The sequence below is a fragment of the Dermacentor albipictus genome, unplaced genomic scaffold (assembly GCF_038994185.2).
Source record: "Dermacentor albipictus isolate Rhodes 1998 colony unplaced genomic scaffold, USDA_Dalb.pri_finalv2 scaffold_44, whole genome shotgun sequence".
NCBI classification, from domain to species: Eukaryota; Metazoa; Arthropoda; class Arachnida; order Ixodida; family Ixodidae; genus Dermacentor; species Dermacentor albipictus.
This window is the reverse complement of record NW_027225598.1, coordinates 978,266-998,730: the sequence shown is the minus strand read 5'-3', so window position 1 is coordinate 998,730 and position 20,465 is coordinate 978,266.

Genomic DNA, 20,465 nt, shown 5'->3' with positions numbered 1-20,465 from the left:
AGATAGATAGATAGATAGATAGATAGATAGATAGATAGATAGATAGATAGATAGATAGATAGATAGATAGATAGATAGATAGATAGATAGATAGATAGATAGATAGATAGATAGATAGATAGATATACTGCAGCGCGGCCAACGACGTCCGTCCCTGTGATGAGCACCACCGTTATTGCCTTCAACGATGACGCTCTCAAGCACCCTGGTCCGGACTTCATCAGGGTTTGCTGACATGTTGCAGACGGTTACCCTTCTTTATTATTTTACAGCCAAGTGGTCTATGGCTAGGATCTGCGAAAAAATGTGTCCGAGATTTCAACAAAAACAAATCAAGTAGGCCAATCCTGGTGATACTGCAGAGAGGGTCCAAACTGAATCTTACATACTCCTTTAGGCTCGGGGACCTGTAACGTGCCCCTGAACTACTCTTGTAACACATGGTTCCCCCATAGGTCCCAGGCACAAAGGTAAGAAAAGATTTTTAGAAAAAAAATGTTTTCTATAACTTTTCCAAAATGAAGTGTTAGAAATTGACCAACAGTCACCAACAGTTCAAGAAAGGATTCAACGGCCATGCCCCACGTATTGCGGAATGACACCTCGTCATTTTCCTTTGTTATGCAATCTTTAACACTGCACATTAGGGGCCCTTGCGGTAAGGAATAGTAAAGATCTTGAACATCTATGCTGAATCCCCAGCTGGAGCTTGTACTATCTTGTGCCAAACAATTCACAAGGCCTTCAGAGTTTTTCAATAAGTACGGATCCTGCACTTCTAGGGAATTCAACATTTTTTGCAAGAACTCCGCGACCAGAAATTGCCAACACCCTCTCTCGGACACAATTGGCCTAAACGGAATTGCTTGCTTGTGGGTTTTTGCCGTAAAAAATATCTCCAATTTCATTCCTTTTGAGTTCTTTACACTTGACGCAAGTTTATCTTGGTCACATTTTTTCAATCGCTCCAACGCTTTCTTTTTAACGTTTTCTACATTCACATCACATTTCTTAAAGCACTTGTTCACCGCTAGGAAAGCTTTTTCTAAGTAACATTCATTTGGTACAACAACCAGGAAGCCTTCCTTGTCTGCTTGAATAACACACAGATTATTCTCAACCAAATACTTAGCAGTCCTATCAACATTGGTCCTGGATCTATCGCTTACCGAAGCTTTAGCCACCACGTCCACACATTCCACCACACATCGATCTTTTTCTTTCTCCGGTACACTCCTGGCAATTTCCCTTGTAAGTGCCAACCTGTCGACGATGTCGATCCTTGTTTCCACGCAGAACTTTGGTCCCAACTTGAGAACCTGTTGATGCCGTTCTTCCACCGTTGCACCCCCTAGTATTAGAAGGCGTCCCTCTGGCACTTCCCTTTTCTTCTTTGGCAATTTTCGACGAACATCTTCATTTCTGCATTTCTGAACTTCTGCATTTTTATTTAGCGAATACACATGTAGGGTTCTGTGGTGAAACTTATATACAGGCAAGGGGTGTGTGCATCGGGTCAAAGGTAGCTCCCATCCTGAGTAGCATTTTTTTGGGAAGCATAGACAGAGAGCTGGCAAAAGATTTAGAAGGTGTAGTAAGTAAGATATACAGGTATGTCAATGACTACTTCATTTTAGGTTGTCATGTAGACAAGGGGGCTTTCAGAAATAGGGTTGTAGAAGCCTTCAGTTCTCTGGGAAAGGGCTTAACATTTACTTCGGAAGTACCGGTACATAAGAGGCTACAGTTTCTTGATGTCAAGTTAACATTCCTACCGGAACATGTGTGTTGGTCTTTCTCACCCCGAGCTGGAAAACCGCTAATGAACTATGCCTCAAACCATTCCAGGCTTGTGAAGAATGGAATAGTCATTTCGTGTTTCCGGTCAGCGTTGTTGAAGTCATGCCACCACACTGTAAGGATTGCATTCTTTGAGCAAGTTGACAGGTTAAGAAAGGCTGGGTACCCGCTCGCTGTGTTGCTGGCGACGTGTGCTAGACTAATGAAAGAACTTAACAAGGATAAAGGACAATGCACAAAGAATCAAAGTCAGAAGGATGGAGGTTCCAATGTTTCAGTGATTCCGTATGTGCACGGCCTTTCACACAGACTTAAAAAAGTGGCTGGTTGTTATGATGTAAAAGTAGTATTTTCAGCAAGAAACAAAATAGGTAGTGTGTGTTCCAAGGTTAAAAAGAAGTTTGAAAGTAAGGGTGATGTACAGAAAGAATGCACTGTTAAACATCCGCGCAAGACCCAATTTGTTGCTTGCGCGAAGAACGTTGTTTACCAGATTCCTATGACGTGTGGTCATGTGTACGTGGGACAGACTGGGAGATGCGTTAACACTAGGTTAAGGGAGCACTTGTCTAGCCTTAAAGGTCGCCCTAGTACGCATTTGGCAATGCATTGCCAAGAACATGGTTGCTCCCCTTGTCTTACTAGCACAGACATTTTATACAGGCATAGGAATCAAACCGCTAGGGAAATCGTGGAAGCATACTGGATAGAAAAACAAAAAGATAAATGCATCAGCCATCCTTCTGTTTCATTGTTAGATAAAGAAAATTCGCTTCTATCATCACATCTTTAACGCATTTTATTGTAAGTGGTTGTTTTTATGCACTTTGCTGTTTTTAGTATGACCAGGTGGCTTTTGTCCACGTCTTTTTTATCACAAGTGTTATATGTAATATTGACGTTTGCTCTTTTGACTTGATGGCGCAGATCAGCGGGTATCATATGCGCTGTAGGGTGCTCTGTTGACTAGACCGCGCAGTTCTGTGGGTATTTAAGTAAGTAGTTCTTCAAAAATAAACCAGTTGTTAGAAAGCGCTCGTCCTTGTGTTGCCCCTTTTCTTCGTCCCTGTTCGTTTGCGCACAAAAAGTATCAATATGGTGAGCTCCTTCATCCCTCCTCACCTGCAAAGTTCTAGTCCGCGGTGGTAACATAATCTTATGTCCGTCACAAATCCTAGATATATTTTCTGCAGCAGGTGTAGTTTCTGTCTACCGCTGTACTCAGTTTTGTAGAAAATAATGGGCTTCCCTACAGAAACGATCACTGCAACATTTGCATGCACGGTTCACCTATCAGAGATAAGAGCATGACCATTTTTTACAGAGTTGAACCCTTGGCTCCACGACCACTACAGCACCTCATGTGTTGAGGGTACGGACACAGCCCTAATGTTTGACGGTCCAGTGTGGGAAAATGTTCGCGAAATAATCTCTTGCCAAGGCTGAGTTTCTGAAAGACAGTATTCTGGACCAAGCAGGTGTGGCTGCTTGGTCCAGAACCAAGCAGCCACACCTGAACAGAACATTCTGTGTCTAAGGATACTCCCGTGGAACTGACAATCAATACTTCCTGCAGCTAAATATTTATTATGCTTAATCTCCCAACAATCTCTGGACGTTATGTTGTTACAAGCAACTACTTTGTCTGCGGATGAAAACTTTCATTTAAAGATCTGCAAGATTTTCGATTTGATAGACTTACCCGTGATGGCGGATTAGCCTTCTGCGTTTTGTCTAAATTCAGTCATAAAGCAAAAACCTCACATCATACTCTCTCATCCGACCCTAAATCATAATATTAGATATAGCTACACCGAGTTGCGCTCCACATATTATAACTAGCTCCTAATTTCCCACTGTCATACAAGAAGTACGCTCAGTTGATGTTGCAGTGGCCTAGTGCGAAAAGGGCAAATTATTTGCGGATGACTTCAAATCACATCATGTGTCATGGGGATTTCGCAATCACTCATCTTGAAAACGTTTATGGGATTCAAGTAACGTTAACCATTTTACATGTTTAGAGGTAAAAGTTGTAACTTTCGTGCGTCGCCAGTCGCGATCTGTCCTAGGTTTGACATTTGCGAGCTAAGGCGTTTCTATCTCTTCTTTGCCAGAGGTCGATTCCGCCAATTGTTGTGACCACTGTCCGACTGTCGTTAATATTAACAACCCCTTGAATTCTTCAACTAAGCATGAGCACAATTTTGTGGAATATTCAAAATTTAAAAATATTTTCAGTCAACATTACCTTCTATGACAGGTATTGAAAGATATACTAAAGCGAGAAGCTTCTGTACGATATTGAAAGGTACCATTATAGAATCTGAATTTCTAGTTGAACAAACATGAGGAAGTACTGGGTGCACATGTTGCTGTAGTGATTGCGCACGACAATATAGACGCCGAAAAACTGCATGGAGGAAACCTATTATTAATCAGTGCTCCACCGACCGTAGTAAATATAAGAAACCCTTCTGTTTTGTTCAAAGAATAATTTATTGGAGAAGGAAAATTGTGATGAAAAACGCTATCATTTATTATCGAAAACTGGTAATAAAAGAACACTGTTTAGGTTTCTCTGCTCTCGCAAGGCTGTTCCATTGCACATAAGTACTGACTCAGTTGTTCTGTCACAAAATTGATTGTTACAATCATTCGATAAAATTTTTAAAGCTTTAGAGCAGTGTTTTCCAACTCAGCTACAGTTAAACTTCGTAGGGACCCTGTCCATGCATGATTTCGTAGAGGTAATAACGGAAAAACTTCAGAAGACTGTTCGGCTGCTCCCTAGCAGAGTTCCAAGTCCACATGGCCTTACAATAGGAATGCTGAAAATTTCATTTGACCTTTCCCCGCAAGACCGCTCCAACATATTTAATTGCTCCCTCAAGAATGCAGGTATACCGTCTGTCTGTAAACATGAAAAAAATAATCTCCTGCTTAAAATACAAGTAGCTCGAACAGATAAGGTCAATATAAGATAGTGTCAATTGCACTAACTTAGAATTTTATCAAATTCATAGAAAGGGGATTGCACATTTGTATTAGAAAATTATTAGGAAATTATTGAGCACATGTCAGATTGGATTCAGAGGCGGATGCTCGATATGGAGCGCACTTGTCGGGCTCATGTGTTTGTCTTCATGAGATACCGAATATATTTTATCATGTGCCAGAAATACAGATACTGATACGCGTGTTGACAGACCTATCATGGTAGAGCTGCAAGGTTCATAAAGAGTATCTAAGATAGTATCAAAGATACATGTATCTTCGGTACTGCCCACACTGGGTGTGTCTTACACAACAGTTGGTCCATCCTTCTCCTAGACAGATTTAGTACATCCCCAAACGATTATCTTCACGGCTGAGGCCATGCAGTATGGTCCGCTGTCAAACGTATTAAGAAAACACACACAAATAACTTTTATAGTCACTGACTCGTTAAATGTCGTAGGATCACAAAGTCCGTTAGCCAATATGAAATTCGCATGCTTAATGATCTTTACTCACTTTCGTACAGAACGTGTGTCATCATGATTAAATTCATCAGACTATTTTATGTCCACTGAACAAGGAAGAATTCAGAGACCTGGATTAGGAAGAATTGGGGATAAGAGTTAATGGAAAATACCTTAGTAACTTGCTATTCACTGATGATATTGCTTCGCTTAGTAACTCAGGGGACCAATTGCAATGCATGCTCACTGACCTGGAGAGGCAAAGCATAAGTGTGGGACTAAAAGTGATCTTCATCCCTTCGATGTCGCCCGTCACACCGTGGCCGGCATGCTACGGGCGAGACACCCGGACGCCCGCGTCGCCAGTGGCTACCCGCCGAAGCTGCTACCACGCACGGGACTTCACAGACGAGACTGGGCGCTGCTGCTTCGCCTCCGCATTGGCTGCTACCGCACCGCGGCAAAGATACACCGTATCCAAGGTACGGGGAGCCCTTTTTGCCTCAAGTGCGCCGATGTGGAGGACTTAGAGCACGTGCTTTTACGGTGCCCCGAGTACTCCGTTCGGCGCGACGCGCTCACGGGCGCTTACCGTCAGCTTGGCCTGCCGTGCGACAGCACCGAGGCGCTTCTCTTCCCGGCGGCGCACTCATCGGTGACCGGACGCGCCTTCGCGTCTCGGCTAGAATGCCTGGACGGTGCCGAACTGTACGAGCGGCCGTAGCCGCCGCGCCTTCCTGACGTACCTTACCGCTGGGCTATCTATCACTTCTATACCCTGTTTTCTTCGCTACCCTTTTTATCCCTTTCCCATCACCCGTACAGCGCCGTGGAGGTGCCCTCGCACGAGAGGCAGTAACAGTGCTGTACTTATCTCTTCCTCTTCCCCTTTAAAACCACTCACAAATGTGATCTTCAGAACACTAATGTAATGTTTAACCGTCTCGGAAGAGAACAGCAGTTTACGATAGGCAGCGAGGCACTGGAAATGGTAAGCGAATACATCTACTTACGGCAGGTAGTGACGGCGGATCCGGATCATGAGACGGAAATAATAAGAATAAGAATGGGCTGGGGTGCGTTTGGCAGGCGTTCTCAGATCATGAACAGCAGGTTGCCATTATCCCTGAAGAGAAACGTGTATAACAGCTGTGTCTTACCAGTACTCACATGCGGGGCAGAAGTCTGGAGGCTTACGAAAAGGGTTCTACATAAATTAGGGACGACGCAACGAGCTATGGAAAGAATAATGATGGGTGTAACGTTGAGGGATAAAAAAAGAGCAGATTAAGTCAGGGAACAAACGCGAGTTATTAATAATTATTTGAAATCAAGAAAAAGAAATGGGCATGGGCAGGACATGTAATGAGGAGGGAAGATAAGCGATGGTCATTAAGGGTTACGGAGTGGATTCTAAGGGAAGGGAAGCGTAGCAGGAGGCAAAAAGTTAGGTGGGCGGATGATATTGGTGGGGGACAATATCAAGAAGTTTGCACGGAAAACATGGCCACAATTAGTACATGACCGGGGCAGTCGAAGTATGGGAGATGCCTTTTCTCTGCAGTGGACGTAACCAGGCTGATGATGCTGGTGATGATGATGATGATGATGACGACGCCGATGGTGATGATGGTGGTGGTGGAAGAGCAGGAGGAACGTCTCTCCTTACGATCTCCAATTACCGCTGTCCTTTGCCAAAGTATTCCAACTAGCACCTGCGAATTTCTTTATTTCACCTAGTCTTCTGCCGTCCTCGACTGCACATCCCTTCCCTTGCACCCATTCTGCAACCCTAAAGCTCCACCGGTTGTCTAGCCTACGCTTTACATGACCTGCCCAACACCCTCTTTTTTCTCTTGATGTCAAACATAATATCGGCTTTACCCGTTTGCTCCTTGATTCACACCGCTGTCTTTCTGTCTTTTAACGTTACGCCTAACATTCCTCATCTCATCACTCTTTGCGCGGTCCTTAACGTGCTCTCGAGCTTCTTTGTCAATCTACAAGTTTCTCACCTATGTGTTAGCTCCAGTAGAATTCACTGATTGTACACCTTTCTTTTTAATGATTATCGCTTTTAAACTTCCCACACCCCTTTCGCGATGTCCGATTGGTTGCCTTGAACCAGAGCAGTTTACGATTGCTCTGACGAGAGCGTTAGCTCGTCTACTATTGCCGTGTTCTCCGTGATCGACTGCTATGCCCCACGGCAACACCACAATGATAACGCGTCGGAAGAGAAATGTTGATTTATTTGGTGGCTGCTTGCGTAATGTCGTGTTTTTTTAATTTTGATTTTTAAGTAATAGAAGCAGCATACTTGCGGTACTTTAAATTTGCATTTATCTGTCCTCAACTGTAGCCCTGTAGACTAGTAGCCATTCTTTTATTGAACAGATCCCTAGCAACTCATGTTTTCTGACGTCACATTCCCCTCTCCTGTGTCATGTAGGCTGGTTGCCATATGCGAAGAATTGCAACGTTGTTGTTAGCTAGTTTCGTAAATTCCTCGGTGACTAAATGGCTAGGCTATCCAGTCAAACGCGCAATCTGCCTCCTATTTCTACTTCCTCGCAGGATTGTTGCACGTAAGCAAAAAGGCACTCTCTGCAACTTCCGTAATGAGTTTGCGGGGTGGGGAATTGTGGTGATTCTCACGTAGCTCAAAAGGACATTTTGGTCACGCTCCTCCCTAGCGAGATATTGGTTTCATATTCCCTAACTCTTCTTCCACAGACCTACCGATTTCTTCAAAGAACATTTGTACTCAGCGTGTAGGACACCGACAGCAGCAGCAGAAGCAGGAGCATAGGAAATGTCGAAGGAAGAGGCAAGAAAACGTTCACTTAAAAATTCCGTGAGAACCCATCTGGCGCCGGGTGTAAACATTATGGTGAATAGCATTGACTAAACTAACAAGCACACCATATTCACGAAGAGAAAGCGTGTGTGAAGCCAGGCAACTTTGTCGCGCTTCCCATGACACACGCTGCACTATTTGCAGGCACCGCCGTAAGGGCTACGCCCAGCGGGCATTTAATTTCCCCGAGCATCTGATCAATTTAAATAATCATTTCTGTAGATATAGAGTTGCACATGTCCAGTAGCATGTACCTAATAACCCAAATTGGAGTAAACGAGGTTCATTGAAGGGCGCGAGACACCTTGTAATAACCAGTGACCCAAGCTGGTACCCTTTAAGTTCATTGGACAGCAGCACGAAGCGAGTAGATACGAAATACATACGCAGTGCTCCAAGCCAGCTTCTAGGGACTTCCGTTGGTGAGAAGGTTATCAGCACACGTCGGGCCGTCATTGCAATCGCAAAAGAGATCCTCATAATTACTGACCCCATTTGGTCTAATGGATCTTCCGTAATCTTACTTTAGTCCTGGCATCCTTACTTCGCTGTGCTCAGGTGCGTATGACGCGACTTAGCACAGCCGCACAAGCCCTGTCTTGAAAGCGTTCTGCGAATGAGTAGAGCCAGCTACGCAAGAGGGCCCTATATTAAAAGCTATTGGTGATGAGTACAGCCAGGGCTCATCGAAACCTCTTAGGTTTGTTTGTGCTGTGTTCTCGCCGCTTAGTTCGCGTTGAAACGAGAGGCAGTACGAAAGACAACTCGCTCGCTGTTACTTCAGATTTTTCTCACAACAACGTTTCGATAGTGAGTGTCTGACCTCATCGAGTGAGATGTGTTTCTTGTTTGCCTGAGCTCGGGACTCAATTCTGGTGGTTTTAGTTAGTACGCAAATTTTTATCACTTGAGACCACCAATAATCCTACTATGCTTAGTTCGTATATTTGTCTACCGATTTGCTAGCGCAATCGATATTTAGCCTTTTGGCTAAAACTGCCCATTCTCTCTGTATGAATATCTGGATCGAGCTGCTTTCCCGCCTGGCTGAGTGCGTTGTATGTGGTTGAATGGGTGGCGCCTCGGGCTGCTGTGCTATGGCAATAGGTTTCAAGAGCAAATATCGGACGAGCTTCGGTCATTGGTTATGCTGCAGTGTGTACGTACGTGCCGATCTTCAATAAACCACTTTCATGCCGACATGGGTCACTGCTTCTGTGGGAAAGGGTAGGTACCGCTCTTCAATGAAACTCTTCGACGCTGCCTTCGAGTACTGAGTATGTGCCACTCGGTTTGTGCTTGTCTTCAATGACCCTTTTTGATGCCAACTTTTGTCATCAGGTGTGTGCCAATGAGTTGTGTGCCCCTTTAAAGAAACGTCTCTGACGCCCACTTGGGTAACTAGGAATGTACCATTCGTAATGTGCCACTCTACAAAGAAGAAAAAGATGTTTTAAATTTATTTGATGCTGCGCGCAATCGAAGTCGCGTCACAAGGGTTCTTGAAGAACAGCAGCCGTACGCTTTAGCGAGTCGTCCTCTATCCGCAATGGGTACGTGCTGCTCTTCGATGAAACTCTCGCCAACATTTGCCTACCAGTGTGTGTTACAGGGTCTCGGTCAAGAGAGTGAATCAGCGTTCGCCTGCAATGGTTCTACACGCTTCTTGTCTCGGGGGCCACGCGGGTACTTTATGGCAGCATCGGTAGATCGCGCAGCATGTCAAGAAATAAGCACATGAGAGGAGTTGGGTTGTCGCATTTGCATTTGTCAGAGCTCTCACGCAAAGGCACACCAATAATTTTGGATGCTACCCGCTAGCTTTGCCACGGCGGTGTTGCTAAATTGCGCCCCGTCTTCTTAGGAAAGCGGTAAAAAGGAGTCCAGCTGAAGGAAAGGCACCACACATATATCGTTTCGACGGTGGTAATATGTTGAATCATTGTGTTAGTTCAGTGCTATACTTGTTACCCAGGCCATCATCGGGAGATGGGTTCTAATGAATAGTCTTATAATTGTAGAGCAGAAGATACGCACTGCGCACATCAAGTTACCCAAGTTGAAGGAAAGGAGTTGTAATAAAAGTGGTTCATGGAACCACGACACTTACCCTATCATCCAAGTTAGTCTGATGTTTTGTTTTGAATTCTCGTCGCTGAGCAGAAAATCCGTTAAACCGGAGACCCAAGTTAGCAGGCAAAAAATTGGAGACACAGATAGATAGATAGATAGATAGATAGATAGATAGATAGATAGATAGATAGATAGATAGATAGATAGATAGATAGATAGATAGATAGATAGATAGATAGATAGATAGATAGATAGATAGATAGATAGATAGATAGATAGATAGATAGATAGATAGATAGATAGATAGAAAGAAAGAAAGAAAGAAAGAAAGCAAGAAAGAAAGAAAGAAAGGAAGAAAGAAAGTCCAGGAAATAGAATCAGCCACGGAGTGTGTGTCAAATGCCGTAAGAGTTATAATCGGTTTACTTATTTATTTATTTATTTCCTACTGCAGACCAATAATCGGTCCAAGAAGAACAGGTACAGTAGGCAAGAAGAAAGCACAAACATGAAAGATAACCTTGGAAAACGTTACGCAAATTGGAAACATAGCACCAATTAACAGTACGTATTAAAGCTCTAGGCAACAGAAAGTCGGCTAAGATCAGTTAAATGGTTCCATTCTAATAAAGTAGGAGGGAAAAATGAAAACTGAAAAGCAATAATTTTAGCAAAATACTGGTTTAAAGAATGGGCGTGATGATGTCGTGTATGTATAGTGTACAGAGGAGATAAATATGCATGCGGGTCAAGGCTAACCCATGATTGCGAAGTAGATAAAGAAAGCAGAAGCGGTTCTTTTTTCGACGTAGTTCAGTTTTTTCTGTGTTGCTAGAAGCCAAGAGCTCAGACGGTGAGTCTTATGCGAAAATTTAGAATAAACAAACCCAATGGCCTTTCTTTGTATAGCTTCAAGTTTTTATGTTCGCTTTAGTGAAGAGGTCCCATACAAGACGAGTATTCTAGTTTAGGTCTTATGTGCAACATAACTGAGTAGTTTTATGGTAGAAGAAGAATTTATAAGCTTATGTTTAAGAAAACACAACTTACGGAAGGCGGCAAAACATATGTTGTCTATAGTTGTCTAGTTATCGTTACACCGAGATATTTGCAGTTGGTTACCTGTTGCATTGATTTTGAGCCAAGGTTATACGTAAACCCAAGAGGTGTTATTGCACCAATTACGCAAAGATAAACAGTTTTTTCTGCGTTTAGAGCCATACAGTGTTCATCACACCAGTTTGATGTGTTTTAAGACTTAAATTCAAATTCTGTTGATTGTTAGTACAAGTAAATTGACGAAAAAGTAGACAATCATACGCGAACAGTCTGATTGGAGCTCCTGGTAGTACGAAGTTAAAAATGGCATGTATATAAAGTAAAAACATCAATGGCCCCAGAAAATTTCCCTGGCGCAAGCCTGATGGTACAGGGAGAAAGCTCGAATTGTTCCCATCAACTGAAACAAATTGGGAACGATCGGCCAGGTAGTCTTCAAAACATGTAATAAACATATCTGGCATATTAGGCCCTTATATTTCATAATGACATCTTGATGAACAACTTTGTCAAATGCCTTGCTAAAATAAGGAATATGACGTCCATTTGACGATTCTTATATAGAGTTTCTACAAATGAATGAACAATTCTGACTGAGTTACGGTTGAATAACCCTTTCTAAAGCCATGCTGAAAGTTATTATAGAGTATTGTTCAAGAAATTCCGCAATGCGTTTACCTATCATATGGTCAAGTGTTTTAGAAATTGGGGATGTTAATGATATAGGACGGTAATTTTCTAACAGTAAATTGTTGCTTTTCTTAAAAATGGGAACAACACGAGCCCTCGTCCAATCACAAGGGATTTTTGCAGTTAACAGTGGACATCGAAAGAGCACAATGACAAAATGAGCGATAATTTCGCATAATGACGAAGAACTATATTAGGTATGTTGTCTGGACCACAAGATTATTTTGTGTTCAAGTTGAAAATCATAGAAACTACAATAGAGTAGGACATTAAGTTAACGTTAGTGGGTTGAAACACTCTTTGATGAGGTGTAGTAAGACTTCTCTTAGCAAAGACGCTAAGAAAAAAAGTAGACATAGTGCTCCGCAATGACATTTACATTTGTCACTGTTTTTGCTTTACCCAAGATTTGTGATACCTGCCTCTTGGAGTTGCATAGAAAGCTCCAGAGCTTAACAGGATCATTTTTAAAAACCTTTGGTAGGGTTTCCTTGAAGTTAAGATCCTTTGAGTCGTGTAAACCGCCTGTCAAGTTTCTATTAAGGTAATGAATAACAACGAATTGTAGATTAGTCTTCATCAATAGCTTTAATTTGTGTTTTAAATGAGTAATCTTACGTTAAATCCAAGGTGTGCTTTCATAAGTTTTTTCACATTTGGTTCGTACGAAAATGTTTATGCAGTGATGGCACGTTTTAGTACATCGGTTCAATGGCGCATCAACATCTCTGTCAGCTTCAATAACTTCAGTGTAACAACTTTCAATGTATTCTACATTAGAGGCATCATTATATCTTGAGTAATCCTTGAAGCTTCATATGTTTGTGCGTTTGTGAGTCACACAGTTGATTAGAGGAACAGTTACACTTACAAGATGATGATCAGACAGGCACTTTTCGACTAAAGCGGTATATTAATAAAAATCACGGTTTAGAAATACTAGGCCCAATATTGCTCGTGAGGAACCTTGTACACGAGTAGGCTGCCTGAACACTTGAACTAGGTCATGAATAAGCATGATGTTAAAGATGGAGTTAGCATTTTTGTTCGACTGGCGGATTGCCTGCACAAACTCTCAGTGAACATATGGTAAGTTAAAATCACTCATAAGAATTTTTTGTTATTCTGTAGGTGTACCACATGTTCTTGCAGCTATAGCAAATATTCAGATGCAGCGTCCGGTCGTCTACAGCACGCGTGCAGTGCAAACCAGTGTTCCCAACAAGTTATTTTAATGCACAAACACTCGAGCTCAGTGACATCCGCTAAAACAATCCCTTCTATTGAAGGGTTGACAACAATAGCAACACCTCCACCCTTGCATGTCCGGTCGTTACGAGGACAATGAAGCTCGGATGACAAACTAATACAATACTTATTTGATTTCGTAACCACGTATCAATGAGTACTGTAATGTGTGGGTCCTAGTCGAGTAGTATAGCCTCAATAGAATCATTTTTATTTAGAATGCTTCGCGCGTTTATATTTAAGGTCAAAGGCATAACTTCAATGCTAGAGCTTTTCATGTAGTTAGCATTCTTTGGCAACTCCACGCAATGTAAGGGGACAATCTTCTGTCTCACCACTTGAGCAACACCTTGGGTTACTAGGTACTCGATGTCCTATTCGGTGCTTCATCACACTGCCATGTTGATCAAACCTGGTTCAAAACCAACCATCAGTAAAACTTGATCACTGGGTGTCATTGTCATCTAAACACGAGCTTTACAATTCGTTAAAGGCCATGGAATACGGGGGCAAACGTGGGTCAAAGGGAGACGATAGCAGACATTTTTTTGCAACTTGCGCTAAACAAAGTTATTTTCACTAATACATACGCATATAATTAACACGAACTTAGCTTTAGGCACGGTGCACAGAGCAGCAGTAAACTTGGAACAGCAAACACTGACAAGGAAGAAACGGTTTTTAAATGACAGTCACGTTTCCACAGAATTACGGGTTGCCAGTTTCACCTACTTGGAATCCTTATTTGGATTGACCACCTCGAGAAAAGTAGCTCGCTTGCATCCTTTCACAATCGGCAAGAAAACGCGCAGGAACCAACCTGCGATATATATTTCCAAACAGAAATATTATTCTTTGTAGACCATGACGTAATATTTGTAAAATTTTACAATGGTCCCAAATTTGTAAACATTCAGAGAATTTTCGGAGAGCAGGTAATTTTTCTGAATGGGTCCCTGGCGATGTGCGGCTCTTTCATGAACATCTTTTAACGCTGAAATAGGTTACTGTGTATGTGGTAATAGTTGTATGTCACTCTTCAATTAGCCTGTTTGACGCCATCTTGGGTCACATGGTATGTGTCACTGGTTATGTGCCACTTTTCGATGAACCTTTTTGACGCCCAATTGTGTCACTATGTATGTGCTACCACACAGCGACACCAAATTAACATTAGTGTTTTCTGGTACTGGGTGGAATCAAACCTGCGTCACATGTACTCAGAAAGTCTTATCTAAATATATATTTACATACGCGTTACGTGTGGACTACATGGCAGTTTGTTCGCAGCGCATTCAGTGGGAATCGCGAGAGATGAACATGGCGACATGGAAGCCTGATACATAAAGTATGTCTGCAGCTGCAACAGGGTGTGTCGCTGCACTGCCTCAATGACAGTCGCTTTAACATCAACATTCAATGTGAGATGCGTTCTGTTAGATATTTATATACACAAATTAAACAAATAACTCTGACCCCTGACCCATCAGGTAGGTATGACGGTATTGTGTAAACGATTTTTTTCTTTCTTTCTTTATGTTGCCGGCAAATTCAGCTTCATAATTTATACAACGGTTTGATGTATATCGACGCGCGGGAGCAATATCAACTGTCGCTTTTGATGGTTTTCAAAAGGATGTGGAGGTGGTCTCATCTTAAGAACACGTTTAAAACTAACAAGACGCTTGTCTTAAAGACCTGTCTTCGCGGCACTGTCAAAAGACCTCACACGAAATTCAAAATATTGGAATAGAGTTGAGCCAACGCTTTCGTTCGACGTATAGTCGATAGGTTTCGTCTTATGCAACATAAAATAATAAAACTCTGGGGTTTTACGTGTCAAAACGACAACATGATTATGAGGCACTCCGGGATAATTTCGAGCACCCGGGGTTCATTAGCTTGCACCCACTGCAGGGTACACGGGCGTTTTTGCATTTTGCACCCATTGAAATGTGGGATCCGCGCCTGGGATTCGATCCCGCACCTTCGCGCTTAGCAGCGCTACTCCGCCGCCACTACACGATTGTCTCGGGTCATCATATTCAGATGAAAGTTACTCTCAACATGCATGAAAGGCGCCTGTTGCATCTCCGCTCTCTGTTAACTTCTTGTTTCGTTGCGCTTTGACATACACACTTTACGGTTTGCATTACTTAATAAATATTGAAGATTTTAGCTAACGCAGTGCAGCTTTGGATTGGAAAGGCAAAGCTAAACTCTTCTTAGAAGTATTTTCGAGCCTTAAACATAAAACATTCGTGACTGAGCGCTATTGCGTATGTGAATAATCGAGATTACATATAATAATAATATCGCGGTGCTACAAGTTTTTTTGTTTCACAATACCTGCATGGTGTTTCACTTCTCTGAAAATATTTTACCTATTCTTCTAGGCTTCAGTAAACGTCACCAAACCACCTTCTTTTTGTTTCAAAATTATGCGAATGATATGCAGCTTCCATAATAATCGAACTATTTAACGATGCAATGTAAACTGTTTTGTGGAATCATCAAGAATAGGTTATATATTGGGGAAATTTGTTCGCGCATATTGCCGTCTTTTGATTCTTGGTTTGCCTGCGATGTGGCCGGGGCGCGTGACACGCCATGTAATTTTACGAAAACTCCATCCCATTCTGTGTGTACAGCCCCTAACCATGGTTTCTACCGTTGTCATCGAGGGTACACCATGACGATTGGCGGCGCCCCTTCACCAAGCCTGTAACAGAGAAAATATTGAGTTTGCACGCCATGTCTCCGGGCACCTACGGGCGAGACTGCAAGTTCTGCCCGCCGAACACGCCTCACCCCTTGCGCCATATGGTGCTGGAGTGCAGGAATAACCGAGAACTACCACCATCATCATCACCACGAGGCAATAATATGCGGAAAGAAGCGGATTCAGAGGAAGAATCGGAAGACTAGTGAGAGGCTCTGCTGGTGACGCAAGACCCTGACAACCAGCTACGGTTGGTGAACAGGGCTCGGGCGGCGGCAGCGAGCCATGGCTACCTGAATTGAGGAGGCCACCCACCTTTGCGGTCAAGTAGCCTGGTCCAGCAATAAAGTTTATTTATCTCTCTCTCTCTCTCGCTCTGTCTTCTGGGTGGACGGAGTACAGCATCAGGGCCCCGAAAACTCAGAGCTAGATAAGATGTAAAACTTAGTTGCACTCAGGACAAAATGGCGAGCAATTCAGATCATTCTGCCAGTGTCGGCATTATTTTTGCATTGACGACATAGAAATGACTGCTCTATTGCGTACTCCCTAACCCTCTTCGAAAAGTTGTAATCTAACAGACTGACTAAGAATACTCAAGACACAATAGACTGGTTGGAGTGTTAGTAAAATGTTTAACATTTGAAGTTGAAGACGCACGCGCTAAAGTGCATCGAACTTTTTGAAAACCATACAACATTTCGAAGTTATGAGAAGAATTCAAATGTTTGCAAGCAATGAATAATAACCCCTTGATTGGCCTGATTGTCCTCACTCACATAATTAACGTATTTCTTATAGGAGTCCTTTTCCACATAATGAGATTTTGTGTGAACCAAGGTGAACTTTTCTTGCTAGACATCACAGGTCAATTCCATATCGGCCAAGAAGTCGCGTTTGTCATTCTGCTACAGCTTTATATTTGCCGACTCTGATAGCTTGTGCCCAGTGAGTATGTAGCACGAAACGTCATAGCATTGGAGCAGCATAAAAGTGCGTCCGAAGCTACGGTATAAACATGACAGATGAGGCATAATCTTGCAGTCGAACTTCAGGAAGAATAGGTGACTTATTAAAGGTTTTTTCTTTGTTTATATCAGTCCCCTACTGATGCAATTTTGCCTTTAGAAACACCTGATAACTGCTTTTCAAGCAAGCTGCACAAATCAATTCTTTCACGTCTACAAGCAGTTTTCCAATAGGGCGTGCCTCATAATGCACAGGGCCATATTTTTTTGCCTGATTTTAAGGGTGTTCGATTTTATGAACGTCTACGACCATTACCCGTAAGGGACACACTCGCAACTTGAAAACTAAAAGAATAAGGAATACGAGAACACTGCTAAAGGCGTTAATCTTTAAAGCAACTACCTTTTTGTTCTTATTCGAATAGGCTGATAGATTATTTGAGAATACTGACGGCGCCACTGTTGTATCCCGCAGGGTATTTGCCTTCTATGGAACTGGAAGCAGTGTTCATTAGTAGTTATGACGACCACATGCATGCAATTTTGTGTCAGCAGTTGCACGCTTGATTGAGTATGTTGCCCGCCAGGGGAACATGCATGGTCCAGAAATGGCGCAAAGGAAATCGGGCAGCGCGACAGAGGAATCCTTACGTACATCCACCACCATTGAGCGCGGCGGCATCTCTACCAACTAGGAGCAATAATAATATAATAATAATATTTGGGGTTTTACGTGCCAAAACCACTTTCTGATTATGAGGCACGCCATAGTGGAGGACTCCGGAAATTTTGACCACCTGGGGTTCTTTAACGTGCACCTAAATCTAAGCACGCGGGTGTTTTCGCATTTCGCCCCCATCGAAATGCGGCCGCCGCGGCCGGGATTCGATCCCGCGACCTCGTGCTCAGCAGCCCAACACCATAGCCACTGAGCAACCACGGCGGGTTCCTCTAGGAGCAAGAGCGATTGCGGGATTTGATACCTCACTAGCTGTGTCATAAGTTAAGCTTGTGAGCTTTAACATAAGTGAATAAATGTGATTCCCTTTGCTTTGGTACCGTTGTGTAGGAAAAAGAAGCCACCACCCGATCTTGCATAGGCTGCATGCGCAGATGGCACCATTCGCGCCAGCATGAAGCAATTGAAGGTAAATTTAGCCTCGTACATGTCATTCAGATAACCCTAGCTGACCAGTAAGTTTATCCATTTGATCAGGAATGTGCTTGTTTGATAGGGCTCACCATGCAACACTAAGTATGTCTTATCAAGCCCAATCTGGTGATTATCAAGAGATATGTGCCTACAAGTTTGTAATTGGTTGCGGGAATTTCACATTTGCTCAATTCCCCTGTGTTCCACGCTTAGGTTCCAGAAATCATTTGAATAGACCCAGCCAACTAGGCAGTGGGATATCCCACCCCCTTTGCGATGACGGAACATGTCCATCGTAATTGGGAGTGCGAGCGCGGGATCTTCACCCAAGCGCTGGAGCCCGAACCATAAACAAGTGGGACGCGCTCGAGATATGCGGAGCATTCTGGGGCACCACCAATAGGACGTCGTGTCTTTACCATGGTGCCCAAACACCCATCGCAAAACAAATAGGCCCACAAAAAGCGAGAATGATCGAAAATTAGATTTTCTTCCAAGAAAACAGTATTCTTCTTCTTGCGCTTAATTTAACAGGTTTAGCAGTTCAACGTATATCTCCCAATTTGCAACGGATAGATGACATACCGATGCAGATTGGCCTTCTAATTTTTCCCTTTTTGCACATGGTAGTTTCAAGACGAGTGCGCATGCTTTTCAAGAGCTTGTGATAGAGTTACAGTTTGGTATTGGGAAACATTGTGTTGTGGTCTTGCCTGTACTTAACGGTTACATGTACTTCCTTACGCCTTGCTTCCCTACGACATATCTTATTAAGCATAATTTATAACCAGGCTCACAGAAAAAAAAGACTAAACAAAGTGTGAAAATTAATTTTTCCGCATGCTTCGTCTGTATAAATAGAAGGAAACATTTCAGCTTACTGCCAAGTATATGTTCCCATCTAATTTCAAGCACAGGACAAGCGATTTCCCTTTCGCATATAAAACAATTGAATGCAGAATTAAATGAAGTAAAGAAGTTGAAACGACCCATTGGGCGTGGGTAATGGCTAACTCAAAGGTATTCACTGATCAATTTAATACATTCAGTGTTCTTTGGCATTGTCTGACTTTAGAAAACGAGGGCGAAACTCAGCATCTAGAAACTTTCGCGTGCGTCAGATATATAACGCCATGGCGCAACTGGCGCTAGCACCAGCCGTTGTGTCATAATACACTGAAATCATAGTGGCAGTCGTATCCTGTGAAGATAAAAAGGAGGCCCTGGTACTAGCTCACTACGGTAACGGCAATGACATGTGGGAAGCTAGCGTTATTGGTCGTTAGACAATTTCCGAATATCTGGGGCCGACGCATTCCTAGTCTCAGTTTAGCTCTCCTAAGTGAATCCTTGACCGAATTCTGAGACACTTGATTTGGCAGCTCTATGTACGTCTCAGAAAAGCACGTCGGTACATTATTGACCTGGTAGCAAGCATTTATTTCGAAATCGTTTGTTTACACTTTATGCTTTAATTCATGTGTGGCGTGCTCTTTCTAAAAAAAACGGCATAGGGTTTTTGTTGTTGCTTTTTGGTGGGGGGGGGGGGGGAATACTGTTGCTTCTCTTCCAATGTTTTCTTCAACCTATGGTAATATAAAAACTTTTCACATTGAAAGAAACATGCTACGATAGCGGAAGTTCTGCCATGAAAATCTAAAGTCAAAACGGCCCCTTAATCAGAACAAGAACGAGGACAAAGTTCAAAACCATGCATCAGCGCTTCGTGACTAAGAGCTGCCTGCTGAGCAGCCCTTATTTATTCCACGACTAGCAAGAGAGGTAGAGGTCGACTCGGCGGATATAAGTTTTCTTCAATGTTTATTCGTTTGTCACAACATGCGGTGCATGTTCTAGTCATGCGCTTTTTGAGTGAATAATAACAAAGAGCAATCAGCAAATTTTAAATTGACACAAGTGTTCAAATCTTCCTATAGCATATGGCTATAGCTACAGCTGTTTTGGTATATTTCACGGCGAGTATCGGTAAAGCCGCCACTATTGCAGCGCTCCAAATCGATTTACATTTCTGCAATTCGCGTAGTGAATGCGACTTAAAGGATCATCACAAAGGAAGACCGATAAGAAAGATATCAGCTCCAGATGAAGAGCTAACATTGGCACCTTGACTTCACGTGAATACATCAAAGGCATCCAGTAGTTTTTTTTTTTTTCGGTTCTCGGTACGAAACTCAGCACGCCACAGCAACAAAAAAGCTCAATAACTTTCCAATGTTTTGCTAATAATGTTTCCCCTTCACACACGGCCGCGGAGTATAGCGAATTTTTTTATTTAAATGAATAAAGTGCATCTTCGTCTTCTTTGGGCCTAGCCAATTCGCAATATTATATGCTTAATAAAGGCAATAACGAAAGGACTAGCAGACAGTAAACATTGAATGAACAATACAAAACACTTACAATATTT